This window comes from Nerophis lumbriciformis, linkage group LG26 (genome assembly GCF_033978685.3).
Source record: "Nerophis lumbriciformis linkage group LG26, RoL_Nlum_v2.1, whole genome shotgun sequence".
NCBI lineage: Eukaryota > Metazoa > Chordata > Actinopteri > Syngnathiformes > Syngnathidae > Nerophis > Nerophis lumbriciformis.
The window spans coordinates 6197284-6212181 of NC_084573.2; the positions used below are offsets into that span (position 1 = coordinate 6197284).

A 14898-nucleotide genomic window follows, 5' to 3' on the forward strand; every position below is an offset into this window, starting at 1 on the left:
AACTAAAAACAATGACAAAGAGAATGGAACATGATTATGGCTAATCATTGAGCAAAAATGTGAACATGCCCATGACAGTGAGTAAATTAAAAAACATGAATTATTAAAAGAATCAAACCCAGAAATTTTATACACTCTAGTACAGGGGTCGGCAACCCGCGGCTCTTTGATCACTCTGATGCGGCTCAGCTGCATACTTGCCGACTCCCCCGATTTTCCCAGGAGACTTCCGGATTCCGGTGCCTCTCGCAGAAACCTCCCGGGATTAATATTCTCCGATTTTCACCCTTACAATAATAATGAGGGCGTGCCATGATGGTACAGCATTTAGCGCCCTCTACAATCTGTATATGCAGCGTGCCAGCCCAGCCTCTTCTTGTATGAATCTTCTGCTTGCACTTGTAAGTGACAGCAAGGCATACTTGGTCAACAGCCACACAGGTTGCACTGACGGTGGCCATATAAAACAACTTTAACACTCTTACTAATAATGCACCACACTTTGAACCAAAACCAAACAAGAATGACAAACACATTTCGGGAGAACATCTGCACCTTAACACAACAGAACAAATACCCAGAATCCCATGCAGCCCTGACTCTTCCGGGCTACATTATACACCCCCCGCTACCACCAAAACCCACCCCCCACCCCAACCCTGCTCCCTCACACATCAACCCCCCTCCCCCCTCTGTGCGTCGGTTGAGGTGGGCGGGGTTTGGTAGCGGGGGTGTATAATGTAGCCCGGAAGAGTTAGGGCTGCATGGGATTCTGGGTATTTGTTCTGTTGTGTTTATGTTGTGTTACGGTGCAGATGTTCTCCCGAAATGTGTTTGTCATTCTTGTTTGGTGTGGGTTCACAGTGTGGCGCATTATTAGTAAGAGTCTTAAAGTTTTTTATAACGCCACCGTCAGTGTAACGTGTGTGGTTGTTGATCAATTATGCCTTGCTGTCACTTACGTGAGCAAGCAGAATTCTCAAACAACGTGTCGCTGGGCCGGCACTCTGGTTGTAGTGGGCGCCAAATGATGTAGCATCACGGCACGTTCGAGAGAATAGTTGCCCTGAAATTCGTAGTCTGCCGGAAAAATCGGGAGGGTTGACAAGTATGACGCTGTCAAGCGCCATTCATATAAAACCCGCGGGCCGCACTAACATTCAATTTTCATGTTAAGGTGTGGGCCGCGTGTCTGAGACCCTTGGTTTATACATAGCACAAAGCAAAAAAAACAACTTTTTATGCAGTGTTATTTCATTTTAAATTTCAAAAGATTTTTGTGGCTCCCATTGTTTTCTTTAATTTGAGAAACTGGTCGAAATGGCTCTTTGACTGGTAAAGGTTGCCGACCCCTGCTCTAGTAAAACACCAAAAAGCCTGATTAAATAATTATGTTAAATTTATGATCAATAAAACCTCCACACGGATGTCTCGTTACTAACTACACTGCACTGCTGCTTTGGCCCAAGCTTGTAAACAATAGGCTGAAGCTTTTTTTTGTTATTTCTTTTATGCATGGTGCAATCGTGTGTGCGCAATATGTATTTGGGGTATTTTGGGAAGTTGGTGAAGCGGTTGTCCTACATTAGAAGTCTAAGCTAAAAGCTACACTACAAATCGAGCTAACACTGCTAATGTTACGGCTCCCAAGTGACCAGGACGGCGGTAACAAGTAGAAATTTTAGTTGGTGGACGAGTGTTCTTCCTCTTCTGGAAAAGCAGGTAAATATTAAAGGGGAACATTATCACAATTTAAGAAGGGTTAAAACCATTAAAAATCAGTTCCCAGTGGCTTATTTTATTTTTCGGAGTCTTTTTCAAAATTTTACCCATCACGCAATATCCCTAAAAAAAAGCTTCAAAGTGCCTGATTTTAACCATCGTTATATACACCCGTCCATTTTCCTGTGACGTCACATAGTGATGCCGATACAAACAAACATGGCGGATAGAACAGCAAGATATAGCGACATTAGCTCGGATTCAGACTCGGATTTCAGCGGCTTAAGCGATTCAACAGATTACGCATGTATTGAAACGGATGGTTGTAGTGTGGAGGCAGGCAGCGAAAACGAAATTGAAGAAGAAACTGAAGCTATTGAGCCATATCGGTTTGAACCGTATGCAAGCGAAACCGACGAAAACGACACGACAGCCAGCGACACGGGAGAAAGCGAGGACGAATTTGGCGATCGCCTTCTAATCAACGATTGGTATGTGTTTGTTTGGCATTAAAGGAAACTAACAACTATGAACTAGGTTTACAGCATATGAAATACATTTGGCAACAACATGCACTTTGAGAGTGCAGACAGCCCAGTTTTCATCAATTAATATATTCTGTAGACATACCCTCATCCGCTCTATTTTCCTGGGGGTCTGGCGGCAGATTTCTTTGACTTTATCGTTGGAAATGCATCTGCTTTGAGTGTCGCAGGATATCCACACATTCTTGCCATCTCTGTCGTAGCATAGCTTTCGTGGGTAAAGTGTGCGGAACAAACGTCCAATTTCTTGCCACTTTGGCATCTTTGGGCCACTGGTGCAACTTGAATCCGTCCCTGTTGGTGTTGTTACACCCTCCGACAACACACCGACGAGGCATGATGTCTCCAAGGTACGGAAAACAGTCAAAAAAACGGAAAATAACAGAGCTGATTTGACTCGGCGTTTGTAATGTGTTTGAGAAAATGGCGGATTGCTTCTCGATGTGACGTCATGTTGTGACGTCATCGCTCTGAGAGCGAATAATAGAAAGGCGTTTAATTCGCCAAAATTCACCCATTTAGAGTTCGGAAATCGGTTAAAAAAATATATGGTCTTTTTTCTGCATCATCAAGATATATATTGACGCTTACATAGGTCTGGTGATAATGTTCCCCTTTAACACAGGAAGGAAGCGCCAAAGATGTTTTTTCTTCTTCCGACATCCGTCTCTTTATTTCACAATTACAACATTTTCCTGGTCCAAGTGCCTGTTTTCAGCTTATTTTTCTGACGCTATTTCACATTGTGCAATTAAATATAGTTTTGTCTTGTGCAACACAGGTGGAATGCTACCATGAACATATTTGGCTTTCACAAAATATTAATAGACATTGAAATAATCAAGCATTACCTTTTGCACTATATTCATTTATATTATTAGGTGTTGTCAACTTTGTACTTTTTTTTTATGTCATTGCCTGAAATAAGTAAATAAATTAAAAAAAGAAAATGAAATAGGGTATCTCTCATTTAAGATATTAAACACAGAACTTAGGGAATTCACAGTAAACAGAAATGAACTAAAGTCAATTATGTCATCATATTAGCAATGTTCCTATACTCTAAACCATGGGTGTCAAACTCTGGCCCGCTGGCCAAATTTGGCCCGCCGTGTAATTTCACTTGGCCCATGAGGTGATATCAAATTAACATTAGAGCTGGCCCGCCAATTATATACAGCGGCGGTGCCGCGGTACACCGCTAATTCTCATACGTGCCAAACCTCCCGGGAGACTCCCAAATTTCAGTGCCCCTACCGAGAATTATAACGTCCCCTTTTCGTCCAGTCCAACGAGTGCTGGCTCAGATACATAATATGTGCGGCTTTGGCACGCACACAGAAGTGAATGCAACGCATACTTGATCTTCAGCGATACAGGTTACACTGAGGGTGCCAGTATAAAAACCTTTAACATTGTTAGAAATATTCGCCACACTGTGAATCCACACCAAACAAGACTGACAAACACATTTCGGGAGAAAATCCGTACAGTAACACAACATAAACACAACAGAACAAATACCCAGAACCCTTTGCAGCACTAACTCTTCCGGGACACTACAAGGTGTATGTATGTGTGTAGGTGGGGGGCGGCGGGGTTTGGAGATAGCGGGGGTGTATATTGTAGCGTCCCGGAGAATTAGTGCTGCAAAGGGTTCTGGGTATTTATTCTGTTGTGTTTATGTGCGGATGTTCTCCCAAAATGTGTTTGTCATTCTTGTTTGGTGTGGGTTCACAGTGTGGCGTTCATTTCTAACAATGTTAAAGTTGCTTATACGGCCACTCTCACTGTAAACTGTATCGCTGTTGATGAAGTATGCTTTGCATTTACGTGAGTGTGCGTACAAGAGCCGCTCATATCTTGTGACTGGGCGGGCACGTTGTTAGAAGGGATGAAAAGCGGACGTGACGTCAGCTCGTAGAGGACGTTAAAAGCAATGCCTGTAAGGCACGCCCTCAAGACTGTGGAATACGAGATATAATGACTGATGAACACCTTCGTTCGATAATGAGGGATGCTTCAGCTCAAAGCCTGAGCCCCGACATTAAAGGGGAACATTATCACCAGACCTATGTAAGCGTCAATATATACCTTGATGTTGCAGAAAAAAGACCATATATTTTTTTAACCCATTTCCGAACTCTAAATGGGTGAATTTTGGCGAATTAAACGCCTTTCTAATATTCGCTCTCGGAGCGATGACGTCACAACGTGGCGTCACATCGGGAAGCAATCCGCCATTTTCTCAAACACCGAGTCAAATCAGCTCTGTTATTTTCCGTTTTTTCGACTGTTTTCCGTACCTTGGAGACATCATGCCTCGTCGGTGTGTTGTCGGAGGGTGTAACAACACGAACAGGGACGGATTCAAGTTGCACCAGTGGCCCAAAGATGCCAAAGTGGCAAGAAAATGGACGTTTGTTCCGCACACTTTACCGACGAACGCTATGTTACGACAGAGATGGCAAGAATGTGTGGATATCCTGCGACACTCAAAGCAGATGCATTTCCAACGATAAAGTCAAAGAAATCTGCCGCCAGACCCCCATTGAATCTGCCGGAGTGTGTGAGCAATTCAGGGACAAAGGACCTCGGTAGCACGGCAAGCAATGGCGGCAGTTTGTTACCGCAGACGAGCGAGCTAAACCCCCTGGATGTCTTGGCTCACACCGTCCCTTATGCCACCGAAGATGATCAAGAGAAGAATATCGACCCTAGCTTCCCTGGTCTGCTGACATCAACTCCAAAACTGGACAGATCAGCTTTCAGGAAAAGAGCGCGGATGAGGGTATGTCTACAGAATATATCAATTGATGAAAACTGGGCTGTCTGCACTCTCAAAGTGCATGTTGTTGCCAAATGTATTTCATATGCTGTAAACCTAGTTCATAGTTGTTAGTTTCCTTTAATGCCAAACAAACACATACCAATCGTTGGTTAGAAGGCGATCGCCGAACTCGTCCTCGCTTTCTCCCGTGTCGCTGGCTGTCGTGTCGTTTTCGTTGTTTTCGCTTGCATACGGTTCAAACCGATATGGCTCAATAGCTTCAGTTTCTTCTTCAATTTCATTTTCGCTACCTGCCTCCACACTACAACCATCCGTTTCAATACATGCGTAATCTGTTGAATCGCTTAAGCCGCTGAAATCCGAGTGTGAATCCGAGCTAATGTCGCTATAGCTTGCTGTTCTTTCCGCCATGTTTGTTTGTGTTAGCATCACTATGTGACGCCACAGGAAAATGGACGGGTGTATATAACGATGGGTAAAATCAAGCACTTTGAAGCTTTTTTAGGGATATTGCGTGATGGGTAAAATTTTGAAAAAAACGTCGAAAAATATAATAAGCCACTGGGAACTGATTTTTAATGGTTTTAACCCTTCTGAAATTGTGATAATGTTCCCCTTTAATGAACTAGCATCCAAGAATAGATGGCAGGTATCTGGCTTGGGCACATCAGATTAGTCCAGAATGGTTGGTTTATTCATTATTTTATTTTCAAATGTATTAGCCTGTGGAAAAAATTAATGTTGATATTTACCTCAGAAGGCTGCAAATAGAAAAGAGGCATTACATTTTTATTTAAATTGTATTTGATATGTCATTGATATTTTATAATTATTATTTGAAACTCGATTCTGCATGTCACTATAAAGTTATATAAGCCTTGCTTGTTCAATATTCAATGCAAAACTTGTTTGGGTCCCTATTAAAAGGTTAATTTGTTCAACCTTGGCCCGCGGCTTTGTTCACTTTTACATTTTGGCCCACTCTGTATTTGAGTTTGACACCCCTGCTCTAAACTATAGGAGGTAAACAACGTACTTTGTCAACCACTACATCACGTAAATAACAGTTTCCCACATGTATGTCAGGTGTTCAGAGCCAAAGTGAAGTGAATAATGACCTTTATGCTGCGTGTTGTTTCTACAATTAAATATATTGCGAACAGCCGCGGCCATTTTGCATCACGGCCATTTGCCACAACATCTCAAACAAAGGACTTGTCTAACAAAGTTATTCGACATTTCACATCCACAATCCGACACAATGCGTGTCATAAAACCTTCCTCTCGACGAAAAAAACACATTTGTGTTATTTTGACGGTGTACCAACCTGTACAGCAGATAGATATTAACACACGACCAAGACGCTTCTCTCTTCTTTCACCTGCCTGGCGACGAGGCGGAAGTGTCCTCAAACATTAAAGTCCGGCGCGCACGGCGGGCTCTGATATTTTGTTCCACCCTCCCGTTTGCCACATAGATATCATATAGGGGTGTCCAAGCCTTTTCCACTGAGGGCCGCACACGGGAAAAATTAAGGCATGCCTTGATATTTTTCATTTTCAAACCATAACAAAATATATGGATTTTTTTTTACCTTCCGGGCACCATAAAGGCTCTAAGTCATTAACATTTTAAAAACAAGTTATATTATTTCAATTGTTTTTATTTATTTAACGCTTACAGTAAAATTCGTTTTGTTTTTTAACTTTCAACACTTAAGTTACGAGATTAAATTCAGATGTATCTGTCGATTTTATGTTTGAACCATTATTTTGTTTGTTTTATGCTCTTTTGTCAAAGAAAACGTTGATGTTTTTGTATGGCACCCACAAAATATATGCACATAAAACACTTTAAAGTGAATTATTTGAAATAATTGGAGCCTTGAACAGGTCAATATTCATTATGATTTGTTGAGCAATGGCAAAAAAAGAAAAATAAAGATAGACAAAAGAAGAAGAAAAAACCGCCTGCGGGGGCCATTTTGATATTTTTCATTTTCAAACCATAATAAAATATATGGATTTTTATTTTTATTTTATTTTTTTACCTTTAGGGTTCCCGGGGACCATAAATGGTCTATGTTATTAAATGTTAAAAACAGGTCAAATTATTATTATTTTTTTAATTTTAATTAACGCTTACAGTAAAATGTTTTTTTTTTTTTTTTTACTTACAACACTTAAGTTACGACATCAACTTCAGATATGTCTGTCGATTTTTACGTTTGAACTATTATTTTGTTTGTTTTATGCTCTTTTGTCAAAGAAAACATTGATGTTTTTGTATGGCAACCACAAAATATATGCAATATTTTCCACATAAAACATTTTAAAGTGAAATATTTGAAATAATTGGAGCCTTGAATAGGTCAATAATTCATTATAACATTGATTTTTTTGAGCAATAGAAAAAAAGAAAAAGAAAAAGAAAGATAAAGATAGACAAAGAGAATTTTTTTTTTTTTTTTTTTTTTAATCTTTAGGGCTCCCGGGGACCATAAAGAGTCTAAGTCATTAAAATTTTAAAAACAAGTTATATTATTTTTTATTTTTTTATTTTATTTAACGCTTACAGTAAAATTCGTTGGAATTTTTTACTTTCAACACTTAAGTTACGAGATCAACTTCAGATGTATCTGTCCATTTTACATTTGAACTATTATTTTGTTTGTTTTATGCTCTTTTGTCAAAGAAAACGTTGATGATTTTGTATGGCAACCACAAAATATATGCACATAAAACATCTTAAAATTAATTATTTGTAATAATTAGAGCCTTGAATATGTCAATAATTCTTTATAACATAGATTTTTTGAACAAGGGCAAATAAAGAAAAAGAAAGATAGACAAAAGATAAAAAAAACCAGCCTATATGGATTTTATTTTATTTTTTATTTTTTAACTTTAGGGCTCCCGGGGACCATAAATGGTCTATGTCATTAAAATGTTAAAAACAGGTCAAATTCTTTTTCATTTTTTTATTTTATTTAACGCTTACAGTAATTTTTTATTTTTTTTTACTTTCAACACATATGTTACGGCATCAACTTCAGATATGTCTGTCGATTTTACGTTTGAACTATTATTTCTCTTTTGTCAAAGAAAACGTTGATGTTTTTGTATGGCAACCACACAATATATGCAATATTTTCTACATAAAACATTTTAAAGTGAAATATTTGAAATAATTGGAGCCTTGAAGGTCAATAGGTCACTAATTCATTATAACATAGATTATTTTTATTTTTTTGAGCAATGGTAAAAAAAGAAAAATAAAGATAGACAAAAGAAAAAAAAACAACCTGCGGTGGCTATTTTGATATTTTTCATTTTCAAACCATAACAAAATACCGGTATATGGATTTTAATTTTTTTTTTTCATTTATTTTTTTTTACCATTAGGGCTCCCGGGGACCATAAAGGGTCTAAGTCATTAAAATGTTAAAAACAAGTTATATTATTTTTTATTTTTTTATTTTATTTAACGCTTACAGTAAAATTCGTTTTTTTTTTTTTACTTTCAACACTTAAGTTACGAGATCAACTTCAGATATATCTGTCCATTTTACATTTGAACTATTATTTTGTTTGTTTTTATGCTCTTTTGTCAAAGAAAACGTTGATGATTTTGTATTGCAACCACAAAATGTATCCACATAAAACATTTTAAAGTGAATTATTTGAAATAATTGGAGCCTTGAATAGGTCAATAATTCATTATAACATTGATTTTTTTGAGCAATGGAAAAAAAAGAAAAATAAAGATAGACAAACGAAAAAAAACAGCCTCCAGGCGACATTTTCATATTTTTCATTTTTAAACCATAACAAAATATATGGATTTTTTTTAAATTATTATTTTTTTTTTACCTTTAGGGCTCCCTGCTATACCATAAAGCGTCTAAGTCATTAAAATGTTAAAAACAAGTCAAATTATTGAAATTTTTTTATTTTATTTAACGCTTACAGTAATGCCATCCGGGGGGAGCTCAAAGTAAAGCCGCTGCTCCTCCACATCGAGAGGAGCCAGATGAGGTGGTTCGGGCATCTGGTCAGGATGCCACCCGAACGCCTCCCTAGGGGGGTGTTTAGGGCACGTCCGACCGGTAGGAGGCCGCGGGGAAGACCCAGGACACGTTGGGAAGACTATGTCTCCCGGCTGGCCTGGGAACGCCTCGGGATCCCCTTGGAAGAGCTGGACGAAGTGGCTGGGGAGAGGGAAGTCCGGGCTTCCCTGCTTAGGCTGCTGCCCCCGCGATAAGCGGAAGAAGATGGATGGATGGATGGGCTTACAGTAAAATTCTTTTTTTTTTTTTTTTTACTTTCAACACTTAAGTTACGAGATCAACTTCAGATATATCTGTCGATTTTACATTTCAATCATTATTTTGTTTGTTTTATGCTCTTTTGTCAAAGAAAACGTTGATGTTTTTGTATGGCAACCACACAATGTATGCAATATTTTCCACATAAAATATTTTAAAGTGAATTATTTGAAATAATTGGAGCCTTGAATAGGTCAATAATTCATTATAACATTGATCTTTTTTAATATTGTTTTTGAGCAATGGCAAAAAAAGAAAAATAAAGATAGACAAAAGAAACAAAAAACAGCCTGCATGGCAGCTTTGTGTCAACATTGCAACTTTTTCTAGTTAGATTTCCCCTCATTCCACTTTTTTTAATGTTTTTTTAAATTTACTTTTGCAATAGCATTTCCAGAAACAATTAGCAATTGTAATTATAGTCTGCAAATGATGTGTTGTTGTTGAGTGTCGGTGCTGTCTAGAGCTCGGCAGAGTAGCCGTGTAATACTCTTCCATATCAGTAGTTGGCAGCAGGTAGCTAATTGCTTTGTAGATGTCAGAAACAGCGGGAGGCAGTGTGCAGGTAAAAAGGTGTCTAATGCTTAAACCAAAAATAAACAAAAGGTGAGTGCACCTAAGAAAAGTCATTGAAGCTTAGGGAAGGATATGCAGAACGAAACTAAAACTGAAATGACTGCAAAGTAAACAAAAACAGAATGCTGGACGACAGCAAAGACTTACTGTGGAGCAAAGACGGCGTCCACACTGCAAAAACTGAAATCAAAGTAAGTTGAAATATCTCAAATAAGGGTGATATTTGCATATTTTCTGTCTGATAAGATAATTCTTCTCACTAAGCAGATTTTATGTTAGAGTGTTTTACTTGTTTTAAGTGTTTTGGTCCTAAATGATCTCAGTAAGATATTACAGCTTGTTGCTGAGATGTGATGACCTATATTGAGTAAAACATGCTTGAAACTAGAATATCAACTGTTGCAAAGCTGTGTCATCAACACTCACAAGTATAAAACTACTTTTTAAAGTAAACATTTCTTATTTCAAGCATGTAAAAAAAAATCATGACTTTGACACAATTGTGTCTCATAATTAAAACAGATGACAGCCAAATGGACTTTGCTGTTTTATTTTCAATGAAACAATAGAAAAGACGTACTCATATAGTAGTACATTTGTTATTAGTGAGACTATACTTATTTTTGGATTCATTGAGGTTAGCTAATTTTACTTGTTTTGGAAAGTCTTGACAAGCCAAATTTTCTTGTTCTATTGCCAGATAATTTTGCTTAGTTCAAATAAAATACCTTTAATTTTTGTATTATTTTTTTTCTTGTTTTTGAACACTGAGTTTTTGCAGTGCTGTCTCCCTGTCTTAGTGAAGGTGTGTTCGCCTTCGGTCATCCATTGTTCCCACGCCGTTCGCAGTCGTGCTTTAAATGCCCTGTTGACACCAATATCGAGCGGTTGGAGTTCTTTGGTTAATCCACCCGGAATGACGGCGAGTGTTGTATTTGTGTGCTTCACTTGTTTTTTGACACCATCTGTGATGTGGGCGCGCATGGAGTCGTATATCAACATGGAACACACAAAGGAAATGAAACGTAATACCCGCGCGCTTCTTCTTCTACGGGGGCGGGTGGTTGCTTACCGTAGAAGAAGAAGCGCTTCCTCTTCTACGGGGGCGGGTGCTTACCTTGGCAGTTGCTTACCATAGAAGAAGAAGCGCTTCCTCTTCTACGGGGAAAAAAGATGGCGGCTGTTTACCGTAGTTGCGAGACCGAAACTTTATGAAAATAAATATTTATATTAATCCATGTATAAGGCGCACCGGGTTATAAGCCGCACTGTCAGCTTTTGTGAAAATTTGTGGTTTTTAGGTGCGGCTTATAGTGCGGAAAATACGGTATGTCCCCACAAAGAAGGATAAAAACAACTGAAATATTCTTGATTGCTAAAACAAAGTAAATGCGGGAAATATCGCTCAAAGGAAGACATGAAACTGCTAAAAGAAAATACCAAAAAAATAGGAGCGCAAGACAAGAACTAAAACACTACACACAAGAAAACAGCAAAAAAATCCAAATAAGTCAGGGTGTGATGTGACAGGTGGTGACAGTACACCTACTTTGAGACAAGAGCTATAGTGATGCATGCTTGGTTATGCTTTAAAGTCATGTCCAACAATTGCGACAACGACTTTTTACTGTCAACTGAGTTTTTTTTTTTTTAATAATTTCTGCTGGTGGTGTGCCTCTGCATTTTTTCAACGCACAAAATGTGCCTTAACTCAAAAAAGGTTGAAAAACACTGCTCTACTGTTTATTTAGTGTCAGTGTTCCGACTTTATTAGTCATTTTCCTTAACGCTGACATAGATTACAACTGACACAATAATGCTATACAACAAATATTACTGGTATAACAATGACATTTTTTTCCACACGGAATGTATTTACATGTAATTCACCAACAGCAAGCTAGCTGTCATGTCTTAAGGAGGAGTGCCAGGGAGATGACAGTAGTTGTGTTCCCGCTTACTGTATCCACTAATGTCAGTTAGTGGATACAGTTTTACACACACTTGTTATTACATATGTTGGTCAGAGGCGGAGCACTTCAAAAAAATTTTACACACACTTGTTATTTCATATGGTGACCGACACACAGTCAATCTGAAAAATCCCCTTTTTTTGAGACCACCCTAATCTTGATAGATTTCACCACTAGGGGTGCAAAGTAGACATTCTCTATTAGATGCAACGGTTTTCCATATTGGGACCATGATTTATGTCCTAACTTGTTCACACCTCCTCATATGGAAGCTACTTTTCCTTCTTGATGTCTCAAGAAAGGTAGAAATACAAGAAACACACACACACATTCTTGTATTTGGCCAGAGGGGGAGCACTTCAATTTTTTTTACACACACTTGTTATTTCATATGTTGACCAGAGGGGGAGCACTTTTAAAACCAACAGTCAATTTAAAATATCCCTCCTTTTTGGGACCACCCTTGATAGATTTCACCACTAGGGGGCAAATGAGACATTCTCTATTAGATGCAACGGTTTTCTGTATTGGGACCATGATTTATGTCCTAACTTGTTCACACCTCCTCATATGGAAGCTACTTTTTCCTTGTTGATGTCTCAAGAAAAATAGAAATACAAGAACACACACACACACACACACACACACACACACACACACACACACACACACACACACACACACACACACACACACACACACACACACACCTGTGAAAGTATTTGGACATGTATGTGACATGTTCTTATCCCAATTATGAATTTAAGTGAAATATGCGGAAATATTATCGATTATCTTTAATGGAATCATATGTCAAAACACTATTTATCATTGCAAACCATTTATTGATTTATTTTTAACACACACATTCTTGTATTTAGCCAGAGGGGGAGCACTTCAATTTTTTACACACACTTGTTATTTCATATGTTGACCAGAGGGGTAGCACTTTTAAAACCAACAGTCAATTTAAAATATCCCTCCTTTTTGGGTCCACCCTTGATAGATTTCACCACTAGGGGTGCAAATGAGACATTCTCTATTAGATGCAATGGTTTTCCGTATTGGGACCATGATTTATGTCCTAACTTGTTCACACCTCCTCATATGGTAGCTACATTTCCTTCTTGATGTCTCAAGAAAAATAGAAATACAAGAACACACACACACACACACACACACACACACACACACACACACACACACACACACACACACACACACACACACACACACACAGTCACACATTCTTGTATTTAGCCAGAGGGGGAGCACTTCAATTTTTTACACACACTTGTTATTTCATATGTTGACCAGAGGGGGAGCACTTTTAAAACCAACAGTCAATTTAAAATATCCCTCCTTTTTGGGACCACCCTTGATAGATTTCACCACCAGGGGTGCAAATGAGACATTCTCTATTAGATGCAATGGTTTTCCGTATTGGGACCATGATTTATGTCCTAACTTGTTCACACCTCCTCATATGGAAGCTACTTTTCCTTCTTGATGTCTCAAGAAAGATAGAAATACAAGAAACACACACACACATTCTTGTATTTAGTCAGAGGGGGGCCACTTCAATTTTTTACACACACTTGTTATTTCATATGTTGACCAGAGGGGGAGCACTTTTAAAACCAACAGTCAATTTAAAATATCCCTCCTTTTTGGGACCACCCTTGATAGATTTCACCACTAGGGGTGCACATGAGACATTCTCTATTAGATGCAACGGTTTTCCGTATTGGGACCATGATTTATGTCCTAACTTGTTCACACCTCCTCATATGGTAGCTACTATTCCTTCTTGATGTCTCAAGAAAAATAGAAATACAAGAACACACACACACACACACACACACACACACACACACACACACACACACACACACACACACACACACACACACACACACACACACAGTCACACATTCTTGTATTTAGCCAGAGGGGGAGCACTTCAATTTTTTACACACACTTGTTATTTCATATGTTGACCAGAGGGGGAGCACTTTTAAAACCGACACACAATCAATTTGAAAAATCCCTCCTTTTTGGGACCACCCTCATTTTGATAAATTTCACCACCAGGGGTACAAATGAGACATTCTCTATTAGATGCAATGGAAGCTACTTTTTCCTTGTTGATATCTCATGAAAGGTAGGAATACGAGAAACACACACACACACACACACACACACACACACACACACACACACACACACACACACACACACACACACACACACACACACATTCTTGTATTTAGCCAGAGGGAGAGCACTTCAAAAAAATTTTACACACACTTGTTATTTCATATGTTGACCAGAGGGGGAGCACTTTTAAAACCAACAGTCAATTTAAAATATCCCTCCTTTTTGGGACCACCCTTGATAGATTTCACCACCAGGGGTACAAATGAGACATTCTCTATTAGATGCAATAGTTTTCCGTATTGGGACCATGATTTATGTCCTAACTTGTTCACACCTCCTCATATGGTAGCTACTTTTCCTTCTTGATGTCTCAAGAAAAATAGAAATACAAGAACACACACACACACACACACACACACACACACACACACACACACACACACACACACACACACACACACACACAGTCACACATTCTTGTATTTAGCCAGAGGGGGAGCACTTCAATTTTTTTACACACACTTGTTATTTCATATGTTGACCAGAGGAGGAGCACTTTTAAAACCAACAGTCAATTTAAAATATCCCTCCTTTTTGGGACCACCCTTGATAGATTTCACCACTAGGGGTGCAAATGAGACATTCTCTATTAGATGCAATGGTTTTCCGTATTGGGACCATGATTTATGTCATCACTTGTTCACACCTCCTCATATGGTAGCTACTTTTCCTTCTTGATGTCTCAAGGAAAATAGAAATACAAGAACACACACACACACACACACACACACACACACACACAC

At 38.6% G+C, this 14898-nt stretch overlaps 1 protein-coding gene across 1 annotated transcript in view; it reads left to right on the forward strand.

Moving 5' to 3' along the window:
• Positions 1-14898, forward strand: part of LOC133623954 (uncharacterized) — a 98719-nt gene that overhangs the window by 40787 nt on the left and 43034 nt on the right. The window lies entirely within an intron of this gene.